Here is an 18,379-nt window from a genome sequence, read left to right on the forward strand (position 1 = left end):
TTCCTGCCTAGCTGTCCTTCATATTTTATCATTAAACATCTCAGAGAGCCTTGGCAACTCGTGACTCTGTGGCTGGCTTCTTGGTCCAGTAAGGGATGTCGTATTCTCTGCTTTCTTCCCCTCTTTTTGCTAGTGTCGTCACGTACCAGTCATGGATATCTGTGAAGCATACAGTCTGTGATTTACACTACATAACTGTTTTTATTCTGAGCTTATATTTTAGCTTTTAAAAATATAATCAGATTCAAACCAACCACACAGCTTCAAGAGTGTCATGACACCTACTGGCAGGTAATGGTTATTGTACTAACTCCAGTTAGAACTCAACCACTGGTAAGATCTATATTTTTAAAACATAAATTATAAATTTTTAATTTAAAAGGGCAAGATAATAAACAGTTAAAAATGCAGAGGCTCAATCGTCTTCTTACTTATATCATGTATGATGTTATGCAAGACTCAAGCAACTTCCCTTCTGTATCTCTCTACTTAAATCTGAAGGTTAGTTTTGTCCTTGCTTTTTTCTCTTTAAAAGCATGGTTTTATAACAGGGCCAAGAATGAGGAATTTTTAAAAATAATACAGTATTACAGACTGATAATGACCAACTATAAGAGAAATTCAGCATTCTGGAGAAGGATACAACCAAGTTGACAAACAAAACCCAGTCAAATGAGGCACATTTAGAACTGATACACTCTTTACAGACTGATAATGATCAACTAAAAGAGAAATTCAGCACTCAGGAAAATGATACCACCAATTTGACAAAACTAAACCCAGACAATGACAGAGGGTGCTGAGACATTGCCTGAGAGAATTCATATTGTTGAATGTATTTACCAGACTCTGTCAAAGAGTTATGGTAGATTGACTGACAGTATGTCTCTCCAGGAAGGCAATATGCATACTACAAAAATGATATCCAAGGATGAGACATTATTTTCACTGGACAGACATCTAACCTGGGAATCCTCACTGAGGGCATTAGAACAGAACACTGGACAGGAGATCCAGACTCCACAAAAAACATGGGTAAACAAATTTGAAAAGATTGAGAAATTTATCAAATTTGATGAGCAAAGACAAGGTACAAAGAAAAAAATTAAACTCATCAGTATGTACCGAACTCCGGAATACCTTACGCAGAGTTTACCTGCTTTTATGATGATATCATCAGAAAGAACATCTGGCACCTATCCTAAGGTAATCAAGTCCATACGTATAGCTGATATAAAGGAAATTAAACAAACAATTGTATCATATGGAATACTTTCATCCTTCAATAGGGAAATGGTCAAAACGTGGACTTCATGCAACAAAGCAATGCCACAAGACAGGACTCAGTTAATCTCAGTGGTCCTAGAAAATGGACCTCTGTTACTTTGGAAGTGTTAGTAGAGAGAAGAAGTGAAAATTTTAGAGCAACAAGAAAAAGCATAAGGACTTGAGCTTTCCCAAGATCAAATTCTGGGTGAGGGACTTACTCTGATCCTCAGGGTCAGGCTCTTTACGATGAACACAACTTGTCCCTATGTAGCACAGCAGCTTCAAATGCTTGGGATAGGATTCAGGAACTAAAAAAGATAATTGAATCATAAATACACAAAATACTAGTCTGCCTATACCAAATAAATGCATTACTATAAGAAATTCTTTATGAAAAAGTAAAATGAAGACCAATACAGAGAGACAGCAAACAGTTAATTATAGCCTCCAATTTCATGTACATGCTTGTATGAAAAAAAAACCTTGAAGATGTACTATCTAAAAATACAATCCAAACATCAATAAGTTCCAAAACTTATACACTGAAAAGTATATTTTAAACACTTGTGGATATATGATGAAGTTCTGAGAGAATGTGTTGAGTATTTTTTGACATTGATATAGCCATAGCTAGGTTCCAATGCCTCAAACTCATGGGGTTGTCAAAACCATACACAGGTGAGACTCAGTGGATTAGTAAATCTATCTTCCTAGTTACCTTCCTCCTAAATGGATAAGTACAGTCTGTGATGATATTTCGAAAAACCTACTAGCAGTACTAGTTTCATTTGTCTCCTTTTTCTTCCATATACCATAAACCTGACTCTCTCAGCCATATACAGGAAACACACCTCCTGGATCCAGATGTTTACATTAAGTGCACTGACAAGCCTGTCACAGTGAATTACCTTCACCAAAGCAAGTACAGCCTATGGACTCCCAGATTTTCAATACATGTGTCTGAATGTCTGTTCTCTCTTCATTTCTTTTCTCTAACCTAGTTACATTAAGTCCAGAATCACTGTAGAGGACAGAATAAAAATTAAGTATACCCTGAAGTGGGTGATATGCTCTATAAGCACAAGTGTCATTTTGTGGAACAATCTTTGTGGGTAAGAAAGACAGCTTAGGCAATGGTTGAAGGGAGAAGAACAGAGGCAGGGAAGGGAGCAGAAAAAAATGTAGAGCTTAATAAAAATCAATAAAAATATGCATATCTAATCACATATAACCTTGGTAACTTCATTAAGCTTAAAAAAATTGGAGAAAATACTCCATTATCTATCCTAATTAGGCAAGAAGAAAAGGTAGTACCTAACTCACTTTCTATTCTAACTTGCATTACCAAACTGTCTCTAATGACTCTGAACCATATATACTCTTTTTAGTAAACATGTTCTCTGAATCTTGTGAGAAGGAAAGCAATAACTAAACCTATCTCATCCTCCTTTGCCTCAGAGAACCGAGAAGGAAAGAATATTAACTGTGTAAGCAGGAAGTACAAGCTTTCTTAGCTGTTTTCTTTCTACAATAAAGAGAAAACTACCATAATAATTTTCTTAATTATACCATTGTGAAAATTTATCACAGTACTAATAGCTTCATTCTCATATGTTACAAATTTCTGCTCTACGCATAGCATGTATTAATATTATCAGTAAAAATCTGTCTTGTGTTATGGACAGTTGTCATGTCCTAAGTTTCGTTGTGGCCTCTTGGATAGACACACCTCTGAGACACTCTGCTTTCTGCCCTTTCAACGTCGCTCATTTTGTGATCAAGAAAAATGGAATGCTCTTTTCTTTTGCCCATATAACTGGATCTGAGGGATAAGCAAATCAATTATTATAGAAGGAGGATGTGTAGTTGAATTTCAATTTTATTTTAATAAATAAGATTGCCTGAAGATTAGAGAGTAAAACAGCCCCATGGGTCAGCCTTACAGACCATGCAATGGTTGCACACACCATTAATCAAGTAGCCACAATAGTTGTCATAGAAAGGGAAAAGTGCATGCCTTAAATCACAGTGGTGCACGTCTTTAATACCAGCCCAGGAGAGGATTATAAAATGGGAGGAGGAAGCTCTCTGATATACTTTCATTCTGAGATTCATGGAGGCAGGATCAACATTTCGAATGGAAGTTGAAGTAAAAGCCGATGGCTGGCTGTTTTGCTTCTCATATCCTTAGATTGAACCCCAGTTTCTCTTTCTGAGCCCTTCTTAACCATGCTTCAAGGATGTAAAGTTTGAAAAGATGTTTGGCTGAGTAATGGTTTATTTGATAAGGCACTATTAGGTATATATATGAAAATTTCAAAAATAAATCAGATAAAAATCACAAAATAATAAATGGTCCCATGGCAATTTTTTATTCGTTGTACTTCAAAACTGTAATCCCAATGATGTGTCTGTAGGAGCTGATGTGACATAAGCATGCATATCTTTGAGTACCTAAGGATGATTACATTCAGAGTTCTCTACGGCTACTGTCCAATCTCTCCCAAAAATTCCATTATCATTAGCGTAAGCAGATATTTTTTGGGACGTTACATTTCATAGGAAAAATTATAGGAGCTCATCAATATACAATCCTAAGTCAAAATAATAATTTATTATTATTTTGTTATATATTGTTTATATATAAATTGAAAATTAAGCTTAAAATAATTTATTTAACTCCAATAATTGAAATATTACATTTGCAGATTACAGTAAAAATTAGTAGAATTATGTAGTGAATAGATACTGAATTCTTACAAACTTACTATGCATCAGCATCCATTTGAGTATAACTTAACTTTTTTATGAAAGAAGGATGTAAGTATCCTTGACTATATACTTGATAGTAAAGCTCTTCCCACGTGAATATGGACAGTCACCTTACCTTGCTTTATCTCATATACTGGAATGTCCAGAGATGGAAGAGTAAATGAATGTATTCGATACACAATAGAAACAATATGTACCTGAAACGAGAATTAAATTAGAGCATATAGTATGTGTGGTTCTTGAAGAAAACAAAATGGAAAAAGTGAGGCTGTTACATTAATAGGTCTCTGCTCTGAGACTATCATTTGGTACTAGAACAGAGAAACCTTTCACAAGACCTCATACCAAATCCAGAATATAGGTCCAATTAATACCTGAAACAAAACGAATGATGTGCTTCATGCAGTGGAGACTTGCTGCACATACAAACCACTCTTAAGAGAGGATTCAATAACCAGCAGTAGGTAGTAAACATACAGGGCCCTAAACTGCATTTTTGGAGATTTGTTGTCTCATAATTCTTGTTAGCAGTTTTTTTGTCCCCATATGTCCTTTGCCTATATGTAAATGCATATGGTTATTGTAAGAAGCCCCTTGTTTGTTTCCCAGCTGCCCAGGCCCAAAATAATCACACAGAAAAATGTATTATTTCAATCACTGCTTGGAGCATTAGCTTCTTATTGGCTAACTCTTACATCTTAATTTAATACATCTCCATTAATCTGGGAAACACCACGAAGTCATAGTTTAACAACAAAGTTTCAGTGTGTCTGTCTCTGGCAGAAGCTCCATGGCTTCTCTCTAACTCAGCTTCTTTTCTCTCAGGTTTCAGTTTAGATTTCCAGCCACACTCTGTTCCATCCTATCAGGCCATGCCAGTTTCTTTACTAACCAATGGTATTCACAACATACAGAGGGGAATCCGACATCATTTGTGTTTTTGTGACATTTATCTTTGCATGAAGATAGGTGTCTTTGCATCTATGTATCTTTTACTCCTTTCCTATGTCTATTTTTCTTATACTTGTTTCTTTTGTCCTATTCTCTTGTTTTTATTTTTTATTATTATTGATATTATTATTATTGATATTGTACTGTTATTATTATCGTCACTATTATTATTAGATGTCTGGGTATATTCAATTGAGAGGAAGTAATAAATGAAGAGCGCACATGCAAGAGAGAAACAGAGAGCATGAGACAGACAGGTAGACAGAAGGAAAGTGTATAGATTTGGGCAGATGTGAATGTCGAATATAGACAGGAAATAGAAAACCATAGTCATTATATATTATAAGGAAAAAACTATATTTAAAGAAAAGACAACATGCAAATAAAACATAGTATCAGCAAATGTTTCAGCTGTGAGCTCTCAGAGTTTCAGGTGGCCATGAAAGACATCCACTTAAAGAAAATTATTCACACAGTAGGCCCATGAAGGGAGGGTAAGGAGCAGCAGATCTCCTGTCTTGTTTAGATACTGACGTCTGAGATGAATCCCATGCATTGCAGATAATGCCAAAACATAAAATTGAATGGTGATGACGTATCTTACAGGGGACAAAGCGGCTTAGGAAGCGGGAACACATTTCCTGCACAGGAAAAAGGAGCAGGTGACATAGTCAGCATATAGGAAATCTTACCAAGTACCTGGCTATGCTGGATATCAATTAACTCTGTCTCCGGGTAGGTTTCAGGAGGAATCCTCCTTCACTGACTAGTATGTTATAGTCAGGTCCTGGCTAGAACCAGGATCCAGCTGAGAGCTGGACTCCAGCCAGGAGCCTGACTGAAAAAACCCCTTTGTGAACAGACTGATATTATCTCTGTTTGCCTCGGATTGGCTAACTATGTGATATCATCTAGAGAATGGATTGGGGCCAATCAAGAGACAGATCTCAAAGCTACCAATGGAAATCAAGGGCCTGCTGTAACTATGGAGATTTCCATCTAAGCTGCTATTTCATGTATCTCTCCCCTTCCCTGTATGTTACCACATAAACAGGGTAACTGTAACTAGAAAGACAGAAAAAAATGTAATTTAACATGGAAGCTGGCTCTAATTGATAACAGAGGAAAACAATCAGAGGTGCCTGCAGCGTGAGCATGTACCTGGCTCCTTGGGAATAGATCCTGGCTTCCTATAAGAAAGTCTGAATTTCTGTATGAGCCCTCTTGAATGTGACTCAGGGCAGCATAATGCAGCTATCTACCTATGAAATCCAGGCACAGGCATCATGATACAGTTCAACCTTGCAACGGCAATTACTTGTGGCAGCTGAAGAGCAAGGTATTCTTTCCCTTGACAGTCAGCATCTCCACTGAACAGACAAAACTACCACAATAAGCATTTGCTATGTTTTTAAAATATGAAATAATGAATATTTTACAGTTTATTGTTTATATTTTCTTTGTGCGGGAAAATTGCCAGACAGGATTTTGTTGTGTAGCCTTGGCGGTTCTAGAACTCATTCTGTACACCAGGCTGGCCTACAAATCATAGATCTGCTTACCTCTGTCTCCCAAATGCTGGAAATAAAGGTATGATACTCCAGAGTCCAGCCATAATAAATTCTTAGCCTTTCGTTTAGTATATAATTATATAATTTATGTGTAAGTATAATACCATGATTAAAGGATACAAAGCACATGTTCTCCAATAGAGACCCCTATTCATGAAAAGTTTTCCATCACCGTGTCTTCTGCCTCCCCACAGTGCAAGCATTGTACTGACCTCATGGTTTGATGGTTTGATGTTCTTTAGAACTTCCACATGATCCACAGCATATACCTATCTAAGCCCAAAAGTCAGACTGCAGGTTGTCATAATAATGGAGTCTCTGAAAGAACTTGCTGGAATATTTTTAAGCAAGCCCGTGTATGACTTCATAAAAATGAAACTAAGACTGCCCTCTCCCAAACAGATCATCCCTATGTGAAAAAAAATACACTACAACAAGTGGAATAAACCCTTTATAGAATGACCTGATTTATCTGAGAGCCCATGCATTGCCACTGTAGTAGAAGCTGTTGTCTCTCCATTCAGTATATCTGACTGCATTTGTAAGCCCAGGTTTTTCCCAGCCTTTCTTTTCACAGAAGAGAGGAATAACATATTATATGGAAGCATAATTATTCACATAAAGGATAAGTGTAAGCAGAGATTACTTGATAGTTCCTGGCTGCCAGAACAGAAATAATTACACAAAACTCCATTAATTGATTTTAGCATATTCTTAGATGTAGCTCTTACATCTTAAATTAACCCACCCATTTCTATTATTTTGTAATTTACCACAAGGCTTGTATTTACCAGTAAGGTTCCTGGCCATTTGTCTCCTTTGGGGGCTACATGACATCTCTCTGACTGCAACTACTCTCTATCTATCTATCTATCTATCTATCTATCTATCTATCTATCTCTATATCTATCTATCTATCTTTGTCTCTATATCTATATATATATCTATATCTATCTATATATATATATATATATATATATATATATATATATATATATCAGAATCTCTGCCTGGCTATATTGTGTCCTGATATTGGCCCCAAACAGCTTATTTCTTAACAAATGGTAATAAAACATATTCACAGCATACAGAGGGGAATCCCACATTAACTCCCCTTTCTATATAAATAAAAAGGAAGGTTTTAACTTTTACATAGTAAAATTACATATAAGAAAACAGGTATCAAACAAAAATTATGCTTACAATATTTATATTTATATATACTTTTTCCTTTACCATAACTAAGGAAAACAATAACAATCCCTTCTTCTACTCCATCAAATTCTTCAGAATGACAAAATATTACCTAAGTAAACAGGACGTGCATTGTAAGCACTTCCAAATCTCTAGAATTGACAGAGACATCTTGATGCCTGGGCAGTCACTCAAAGTTCTTATGTAACATTGGGGCACCCAACTTCAGCCTACAGCAACATAGCATCTTACAGCCTTTCCATGAAGTAGTAAATTTCAAAGCCAGTCCCACCTATATTGGCAGTTTGTCAGTTGCTTTCTACTGTGTCCTGCAGATTGTCTGACAGATTCTTTCATGAAGCAAGAACCCTCAAAGACTGTCTCACCTTCTTTAGGCAATTTCAGCAGTTATTTTTCTGTGGATCCTGCATTGCACTGCATACAGCATAACATCAAACAGTCTAGACAAGACCAGTTTCTTGCCCAACTCACTAAAAACTCAATAAGGAGCCTCCTGAGTGTCTGTAATCCTCTTGAAGTAAATTGGTGCTGCCAGGAGCAGATGTGTCTCATTGTCATGAAAAGTCATAGATTTTAAGACATCTTTGAAAGAGTTGAAAAATACTTATCTATCTGTAATATATCTTTGTATATCTTGCAAAGCTAACTAACATGACTGAAAGAGGAATATTATAAATAACCTTTTTTTCCTAAACACACATTACATTTGTAAATCTTTAAATGAGTAGCACAAACACAATACCATCATCAAGAGTAGAGATATACATATAACAAAATTGGCCTTATATTTGTATCAATTGACCAAAATCCATACTAATACAAAGTATTTGTGTCTGGATCATACCCCCATTTAAAGGAAAACTAACAATTATAAACGATATTTGGGAGTTTGGGCATTGTTCTCTAGATTAATTCCTCCTGATTAGAAGCACTGTAAATCAGGTCTTTCATGGGGGGTATCCTGTGTGTATGATCTATCTCAACCTTCAGTCCTGAAGCTGTTGTGATTGTTGGAATACATAGGCTATTGTTTCCGGGGCACTTGTTTGATCAAACCATACTAGCCGGTAAGGAATCTACAGCTTTCCATCCTCTCTGAAAGAAAAGCGAACCTTAGACCCAAATTCTAAAGTCAAGATACCTTTATGGTATATATGTTGCTTTAGCTTAGCAGCACATACAATAAAATGGCTCTTTGTACTTAGCTCATTCACATTCATAATCTTCATTGAAAACACAATAGCATACATAATCCAGACTCTCTGTGTATATTCTATCTCTATGTAGTTTATTTTCCTTTATTCCCTTAATCTGTGCTGTCTCTTTAAATACTTTGTTTAATTATTTTTAAATGAATTACTTCTTTTTACAACTCTTTTTACTCTTTTTTTTTCTCTCCCAAGCCTATGTACAGTTTTTTAATCACACTGTGTCTTATTTAGAGACTTTTAAGGCTGAATATGTCTTATTGTGTATCTGAAATCTTTTTCTGACAAAGAGCATTTTAAAATGGTGAGTCACCACAGCCATGGATACTGGCCCTGCCTCTAGGTAATTCATGGCTGGCTCTGGGACCACCTGGAAGGGAGTGCACTTACCACCTCAACTTTGGTAATCATTTGGTCCATGCTGTCAGCAAGGAACTGACAGCATGCTAATGCCCACAAACCACATTCAAGTGTTCAGCCTCCTGAAAGAGCTAGAGTTCTTAAAACTCACTTAAAATTGATTAAAATTAAATTTAGTTCAGTTAAAAGGTCATCTTTGTAGAAATTGAGAACAACATTTTAGATTGGGCACTGATTCTCACAGCTTATACAGGTCATGTGGAGGAGAAGAGCAACTCCTGTTTAGTTAACATAAGACCCCAGGAAACCTGTTAACTTCCTCTGAACCCATGATGAAAGAAAAACAGAAGTTTTTCAAAAATGTCTATGCATGATAAAAAGGAAGTGACCCCGTTCTGCTCACCTCCTCTTCTGCACCTATTTACCTAATTAACAGCTATCTGTGTATTTTCATCTAATTATAACTTCAGTGTTTCCTGGTGTGTTATCATTCTGTCATTCCATTACCTTTGAGGCATGTGAATGTTCTCCTCTCAGATCTGTAAGTGATGAAATATGTTTATTGTTGTTTGTTAAATTGTTTCTAATGTGTGTCACTTGACAATTATCCTGACACTGAAATCTTACCATCTTAAAATATTCCATAAGAAAGTAAACACAAAGAAAATAAAATTTGCATAGGTCCATGGTGCTCAATCTTTTGATCTCAGCCCTTTAAGGGGACTACACTAGGGTCACCTAAGACCATGTGGAGACACTGATATTGACATTATAATCACTGTACTTATCAGACTTACAGTTATGCAATGGCAACACAAAGAGTTTTATGAATGGGGGTCACCACAACATCAGAAACTGTTTTAAAGTGTTGCTGCATTATGAAGATGGAGAATAACTGACATAGGGTGTACATAGCCATAGGATGACTTGTAAGAAAAATAATTGAAAATGATTAATGATTTAAAGGAGCAACTCAAAGTAATTCAACTTCATTAAATTACATGACTTACCTCACTGAAGTGACAGGTGAATACAGGTGGGGTGATTGATACATGTTAGATGTGAAATGATGATTAAACTCTGAACAATCAGCCATTAAAAGAAAGATACAAGCAATATTATATGGACTAAATAGCTTATATGTAATAAATACACACACACACACACACACACGTGTTGGTGGTGGGGGGTATATGTATGCAATATCAACTAGTGAAAAATAGATCAGGAATTTGAAAGAGAGTCAATTTATAATTGGAAGAGTGTGCCATCATTTCTTAAAAATAACTTATTCAATTCAGGGATAAAAAATATTGAGTGTTTGTTAAAAGCCATCCTCCATAACATAACCTAAAGTCTCCCCATGTCTATAATCACTACCTATGCTAACTTTGACAACTCTCTTCTTGGTGTGTATGCGCATGTGCAAACAGGTATTGTGCTGTGTGTCTGTGCCTTTTTGTTATGAATATGCAGTTTTATGTGAGATTTGAACCCAGGTTACCATGTAGGTAACAAACAGAATACAAAGACTATTGCTGTTTCTCTGGTAACTTTATTACTTAAAAATATTTCCCTCAATATAATATATAAATATTATATACAAAAGCCACTCTCCATATCCCAACTGAAAAATCCTCCCTATTTCCTAGTCACACTATTCTGTGCTAATTTTTATAAGTCTGTATTCTTATTTTCTGTTTGCCTCTGTGTGGTGGGACATTCATATGTTTGTGAACAAACATGTGCATATGGGTTCATGTGTGTGTGTTTGTGTTTCTGCATGTGAGTAGATGTAGTAAGTTATTCTGTTTCTTTTTGTTTTTGAGAATATACTTTAATTAAAACATTACTCCCATCTCCTTGCTCTTTCAAACCCTCCCATATACCTCTATATATTTTCTTTCATATCTGTGAACTCATTTTTTGCTAATTCTTGCTGGATGCATATATTTATACAAATACATATTTATTCTCAAATATAACCTGAGAACTCTGTTAACAATACCTGCCCATATGTTTTCAAAGCAGGCCTTTTGGTACTAAATAACAAAGTTGTATGCTCTTCCCTGAGAATGACATATGCCTTTCCCAGATTTCCTCAGCAGAATATACTGCTTTGTGTAAGTTTTAGTTCTTCTGGGCTTTCCTTTGTCCATTGTGCATGTTCATTTGTGTTATCATTATTCACATAACTGACTATTCTACGTAAACCTCCGGTCACCTTCTACCACATCTCTGAAATTTCATGACTTTAAATGAAAACTAAAACCTAGAATTCTAAAAGTTTCAGTACTTTCCCAAAATTTAGAACGTAAAAGAAACAAGTGGATTCCACTTCACTGAACATTTGCTGAGCATTATGTCAGGGAAATTAGTCGAGAAAATGAGCAGCTGGTGTTTCTATAGCAAGAAATATTAACTACGTCTAGGTGGAAATAATAAAGTGTGCTTTCTACAAAAATAATAAGACATGCATAAAATGTATGGATTAAAAACATGGTCAGGAAACAGGCCAGTTCACTGAAATATAAAAAGTTGACTGAGTATACAGACAAGCAATGAATAATAAATAAAAGGCAGAAAGCCCCTCAGATTACAATACCATCATGAAGGTGTGTGGTCTGTGTCTTCACCAAAAGCTTCTCAGGAGAAGGCAGAGAAGGATCTAATCTGTGCCTATGTCTGAGATCATGTTGAACAGGATGATGAAATCAGTTATCTGCATCATAGAAGGAAAAATAAAATGTTTAAGAACAATTAGTGAGCCAATGTAAAATATGTATACTTAAACCGCAAATAATTTTCATATGATTATTTATATCAAAATAAGGATTAAAAGTATCAAATTCCTAGAATTGATGGATGATAATAAATCCAATGTTTACAAGTAACATACAGTTTGAATGAAGTAGGCATCCAGTTCCCCTTGTGTGTCATTCTTTCTCATAATGATCAAAATGAATCTCAAATTTGTACAGAACCAAAATAACATCATGTATCAATGAAATTATTATTAAAATAAAACAAAATCAGAAACTTCCAAAAATAATTCCTAGTTTCAAAACTTACTGCAATGTAACAACAGTCACACACAGACACACACACACACACACACATATATAAACAAACACACAAACGCATATGCACATAATATTATTTGAGATAAGGTGAGGGCTCACAATTATCATTTACTAGTTATCATTGAACTCAACCGAGAAATGCCAAAGACATACTAGGTAAAATTTTTCTCAAAAGTTTCATGATAAGTGGATGCCACATGAGAATTTTATTTTCATTCACTTAACATTGTTCATAAGTGTGTGTGTATTTAATATGTGTGTGTGTGTGTGTATGTGTGTGTGCGCGCGCGCGCGCACTTGTATGTGCCTGCATGGGCGTGTATTTGTGTGAATGGACAATGAAAACAAAGCCATGGACTTCAAAGTGAACAAGAATCAATACATGATAGAAATACAAGAGAAGAAATGAAAGGGAGAAATGACGCAATCATATTAAACCTTCCAGAATTTAAAATATACACAAGTAAAGAATGAACATACCAAAACTGAAATGTAGCTATAATTTAAGGAATAATCAAAGATTGTATAGCCTACAAATTAATCTTTAAAGTATTATTTAAAACAAGTGTTTCTAAGATGTGCAGCCACAGAAGTCACAGAAGAAAGATATAAATGTTCTCTAGGTTCAATCTGGTGCACAGGGCTACCTTGGTGTGTTTCCACAGGCTCCTCCAATCCTGACACATGATGCTACAGAAATGCACTTTTCCTAAGGATCCAGGAAATAGAGGAAGCATAAGAGGAGGCCTGGTATCGAATAATTAACTGAAAAATGCACGTGAGAAAATCAAGAGCATACTCGTGGCAGCTTGACTTTCATGGTAACTTACTAAAAGTAAGTATCCATAGCAATGCTCAAAATACTGAAATCTGTCTATTGTTGGAAAAAGCAAAAAATGCATAAATATTCCAAAAGGTTTTATAAGTAATAAGAAATATGGTTTTAACAATGGAATCACAAACAACAACTCCAATGCAACATGGTCATTCCCAAAAGCATAAAAACAAAATTATACAGATGTAGTAGGATATATTTGCATACATATACATATATTTACATACATACATACATGTAACAACAATCTAAAAGAAGACCAAACATAAGGTTAAAGAGGACAAGAGGAATGTATAGGAAGTTTAGGGTGAAAATGAAAGGAATATTTTTTTAAAAAATGTGAAAAATGTAAATTGGGCTTAGAAATACTTTTCTACAAATTTTCTTTTCTTGAAGAGACATAAAAGAAGGTCCAATCATCTGGGACACAACATCCATAAAATTAAAAATAAATATACTAAATTTCTACTTGGTGAAAAAAATGAGTGTTGAGGGGTTACAGATGGAATTCAGACACAAGCATCACCCAAAAGCTCAGTGCAACATGGTTATGACTTGGGACAGCTGCAAAGCTGGAATTTCCCTCCATGACCCCACTTAACAGCCCCTGATACAGCAATCGTTACTTACTATTTATATACATGAGGGAAATTGAAGAAGTCTTTACAAAATAATAAGTTCATGAGCTTCCTTAACAGTTTAGTGAATGGAGTGGCCCACATCCAGCAAATGTCCTACCAAAAGAGGAATTGTTTTCTTTAAGATAAAATTGATTGATGACAGAGAAAATGCACTAATCTGGGTCATATGAGGATAGAACTTGCTGACCAAATAAGCACATTCAACGTTCATCTACTCATTCTTGTTTAACTTCATCTCAGTTTGAGAATCGAGGACTGGGTAAAAAAGAGTGTTTGGTACTTGTTGTAATGTGAAGATGGGATGAAGTCATAACGCATAATAAATGATGAAAAATTAAATAAAAGTACAATAAAATATATTGGTATCGATTCTTGTATATCGATACAAAGTTAAATTATATTGATTATTGTATGTGTGCATGTTTCTACCTCTATAATACATTTTTATGTATTGATATATACTATATTTATATATGTATATTGACCATATTGCAGTGTACATTTCTACCTCTGATTAAGATACTGTTTATGTATTGAGATATATATATATATATATATATACATATTGCAATGTATACTTGTGCATTCTTTACTTTTGGAGGTCATTGTCCTCATTTATTGCACAGTTGTTTATTGTCTTAGTCTTTAAGTTAGATAGGTATTGAGAATTATATAGATCAATAGTCATCTATGTTTGTCATTTATAATTAGACTAATCAGGTTCTTTAGATACATAGAGATTATACTCAGTATAGATAGATAATCTTCAACCTTTTCAAAGTGCTGTAGAAAATGGCCTTTAATTTAACTCAGAGTTTGGTGGTAGTGAGACACAATTGCTCCTGGCAACAACAATCTATTCCTGAGGGAATGTTGAGCACCAAAGACACTCCACCTGCAGCCTTTCTTCTTGGCAGAACTGGCCTTTCGGCAAAGAAATGGCCATACCTCAACCATTGACAGAGATACAGAGTATCCGTAAATGGATAAAACAGGACTGTTATGTCCTGCCAAGACAGGGTAAGATAGTTTGAAAAGTTTCTTGCCTTTGAAAATGGTATGTCAGTTACGTGAGTCCTTAGCCAAAGTTGGTTGCTTCAACGCTGCAAACGTGACTTTGGGTGGTTAGCCAGGTAGCCAGTTGTCTCTGTGATTTGTTGCGTGTTTTGGAAGTTGTTTGATTGCACTTACTAATTACTCAGGTAACATTATTTCCCTTTTCAGATCTTTGATGGGGTTGAAGTCTATAGAAATGTAGTTACTTTCCTCTCATGACTTGGCCAAGTTATTTATTATACAAGACTTAAGAAGTTAGAATAGGATATTTGTACTTGTTGTATATAATTTCATAGTAGGTTTGGAACTCTCTTACTTATAAAAGGGGGAGGTGTAGATGGAGCCCCTTCCACTCCTTCAGCCAATAGGCACTGAGATACCAGTCCATTGGGGCGTGGTCTCTCTCTCTCTCTTTGAAAAAGCAGCAACTGCCCTCTTCTTGCTCTCTGGCTTCCTGCATCTCTTCCAGGTACTAGGCTCCTTTCCTGATTGCTTAAAGGGATATTGTCTTTGATGGTGATCTGCAAGTTTTCCCCCTTAAATAAATAACCATTATATTAATCATAATTCCAAACTGGTGTGGGATTGTTTGTGACTTATGCCTTCACTCTGTGAAAGGCTTTCCAATCAATCTGTTCACCATTCCCCTACATTCTCTGAGCAGAAATCATGTTTGAAACCAAAATATTTTCTTGGATATCCACAGTCATCCTCTAACCCTTCTAAGCTAAAACAGTTCCATCATAGTTTGTTACAGAGATATGATCAGTTCGTGGAGGTTTAATTAGTGGCATGACAGCTGGGGAATTTTTCCCTTCACATATTGATTGCTTTTAAATTGCTATCATATATGAACATATTTTAGGACTCTTCTACACTAATCGGCATGAACAAAACTTCCAAATGTTCAAACCACTTACAACCCCAATATTGATAAAATGTTTAGAAACAAAGTCCTATTCCTATAAGAAACATTTATTAAATTTACATCTGTTGAGAAATGGAAAATCAGATTTTTGAAATAGAGTCACTGAGAATATTAAACACCATCTAGGCCTGGCTTCAAGCCCAGGAGTAGCAGGCAAACATAGAATGAAATTCATGTTTATGATTGTTTTGTTGTTTGTTTGTGTGTGTGTGTCATAATGCTATTTATTGCTTTGTTAGGTTTTCTATTTGTTTTCATTTTCATTTTTTCATTGAGAGAGAGAGAGAGAAAGAGAGAGAGAGAGAGATCTTAAGAGTGACAGAGAGAGCGCAGAACTGTACAGTATATATGAACAAGTAGGATTCCAACCTGAAATAGCAACTGAGAAGGAAGAGAGAAAATCAGCAGTAGTGGATGATGCATGCTGGAGTGCAAACCTTGTAAGGAACTAGACAAAAGGAAACAAATTCTGCGCTACACTGGAAATATGAAACAGCACTGTAAATTTAATTGTCCCTAAAGCTGCCTTGTTCAATCTGTTTGGTGCAGTCTAAGAAATGAAGATCACATAGACCACCTCATCTTCTGTCACAAAAGAAGGCAATGCACCCTATCTTGGAAACATGAATGGACTCTGGTGGTTATAGATAAAAACAGTGAGCAAAAATCTTCTCAAGATTTAGAATGCTGACTGAAAGAGGATGCATTACTGTTCCTCCAAAAGCTAATGAAAACACAAATCTTTTTATGTTTTGCATCAAAGATTTGCTAGATTCTCATATCTATGCAAGATGTTCAGACCTTGTTCTCAGGCAGGATTACTGTAGTGACATATTTATAACAATTTTACTTCTGAAAACCCTCTGTAATTGTCTCCTGGGTGAGCTTTTCTAGAGTTGTGGCAGTTCACACATGCCATGCTATCAATCAGATTTAAGTGTGAGCTTATTCTCAAGCAGGATGGATGTAAACACACATATCTTACAATATGGTTTCTGAAAACCCTTTGTAAACAGGTCTCCTAGTGGACTCTCCAGGGCTGTAGTAGATCGTGGATTCCATTCTTAACAGTGAGCTCTAACTACCATATAACTGGATCTTATCACTGAATCCTCTGTGCTGTATGGCAGATTTGTGTGTACAGTTCACAAGGGATGTTCTGCAGAGTAAGGAGTGTGAAAAAGATATGTGGAATGATCAGACAGTTCATTCTACAGTGTGACTTCTTGATTCTCCTTTTTTTTTCTCAAATGCAGAATCTTTAGTTTGTTTATCAATCCTGCGTCATGAATAAGAATGGCTTCTATCTTTTACATACCCCATGATTTTCCAAATGTGTGAAACAAGCTCTAAATTGTTAATTGTTTAAATCTGATAAAATGCTGGTATCTTACTGCTCATGCACTTTATTTGTAAGCAGTGGGAAAATGAAGGTGTGATGTGAAAACAGAAAAGGAGTTCTAAGGGAGGGAATTATGTTCCTGATCACTGAGCTGAATTTGGTGTGGTGAACAACCATGAAGGCCACACTAGTTTTCTCTTTCAAAATATCCAATTAGCATCTCAGGTAGAACGCTATTTATGTTCATCTGAAAGGAGATTCCACTAAATAAAATATACTTTAAACAATACTAGCACTATCAAGTTGGGAGAGAGAGAGATTTTCACAGATATTTAGTTCCCCATTGTTGAATTCCATTTAAACATGATATGTTGGTATAAACACCATTACTGTCATTCCTAGAAATCTACATAGTAAATCTATGATTTTCAGTAATTTTATCAATTTTCCCCAAGTGTCAACATCTTCCCCATTTTATTCATTACCAGAATATCTTATTGCACTGAATGTCAGATATGAAATATTTTTTCCACAAAAAAAAAAAAACAAGTGACTTGATGGTTCAGACCATCATCTCTATTATTCATCATTTCACCTGTGACTGTGTGGTTGGTTTCTTGGTCCAGTGATGGATGCGGATATCCCTCCTTTCTTCCCCTCTGTGTGCTGGGGTGGCAACATAACAGTCATAGACTTCCGTTGATTCTATTAACTGGACTCTGTCAAAGAGTTATGATAGATTGAATGATAGTATGTCCCTCCAGAAACACAATATGCATGCTACAAAAATTATGTCCAAGGATGAGACATTATTTTTACCGGAAAGGCTTCAAACCTGGGAATCTTCAATGAGGGCACTAGAAGAGAACACTGGAAAGGAGATCCAGACTCTACAAAAGACAGGGATGAAAAAATTTGAAATGATTAAGAAATTTATAAAATTTGATAAGCAAAGACAAAAGGTACAAAGAAAAATTTAGCCTCATCAGTACATAATAAACTCTGGGATAGATTACCCAGAATTTTACCTACTTTTCTGATGATATCATCAGAAAGAACATCTGGCACCTATCCTGAGGTAGTCAAAGAATATACATGGGAGTCCATACATATGACTGATATAAAGGAAATTAAACAAGCACTTGTAT

At 35.5% G+C, this 18,379-nt stretch overlaps 1 long non-coding RNA gene across 3 annotated transcripts; it reads right to left on the reverse strand.

Moving 5' to 3' along the window:
- Positions 1 to 1,487: 1,487 nt before the first annotated feature.
- Positions 1,488 to 17,951, reverse strand: LOC121451064. 3 transcript variants are annotated; one of them, XR_005974662.1, is made up of 7 exons: positions 17,827 to 17,951; positions 13,895 to 13,998; positions 11,952 to 12,068; positions 10,357 to 10,426; positions 4,157 to 4,238; positions 2,999 to 3,091; positions 1,499 to 1,577 (listed from the first exon to the last, which is right to left on the reverse strand). It is a non-coding gene; the product is annotated as an uncharacterized LOC121451064 (long non-coding RNA). The 3 variants fall into 3 exon arrangements; XR_005974659.1 differs by lacking the exon at positions 2,999 to 3,091 and having other exon boundaries at positions 1,488 to 1,577; XR_005974661.1 differs by lacking the exons at positions 2,999 to 3,091; positions 17,827 to 17,951 and adding an exon at positions 15,278 to 15,489 and having other exon boundaries at positions 1,488 to 1,577.
- Between the last annotated feature and the right edge of the window lie 428 nt (positions 17,952 to 18,379).

The sequence above is a fragment of the Microtus oregoni genome, unplaced genomic scaffold, assembly GCF_018167655.1.
Source record: "Microtus oregoni isolate MIOR12 unplaced genomic scaffold, Mior012 000000F_ref0000247, whole genome shotgun sequence".
Taxonomy (NCBI): Eukaryota; Metazoa; Chordata; class Mammalia; order Rodentia; family Cricetidae; genus Microtus; species Microtus oregoni.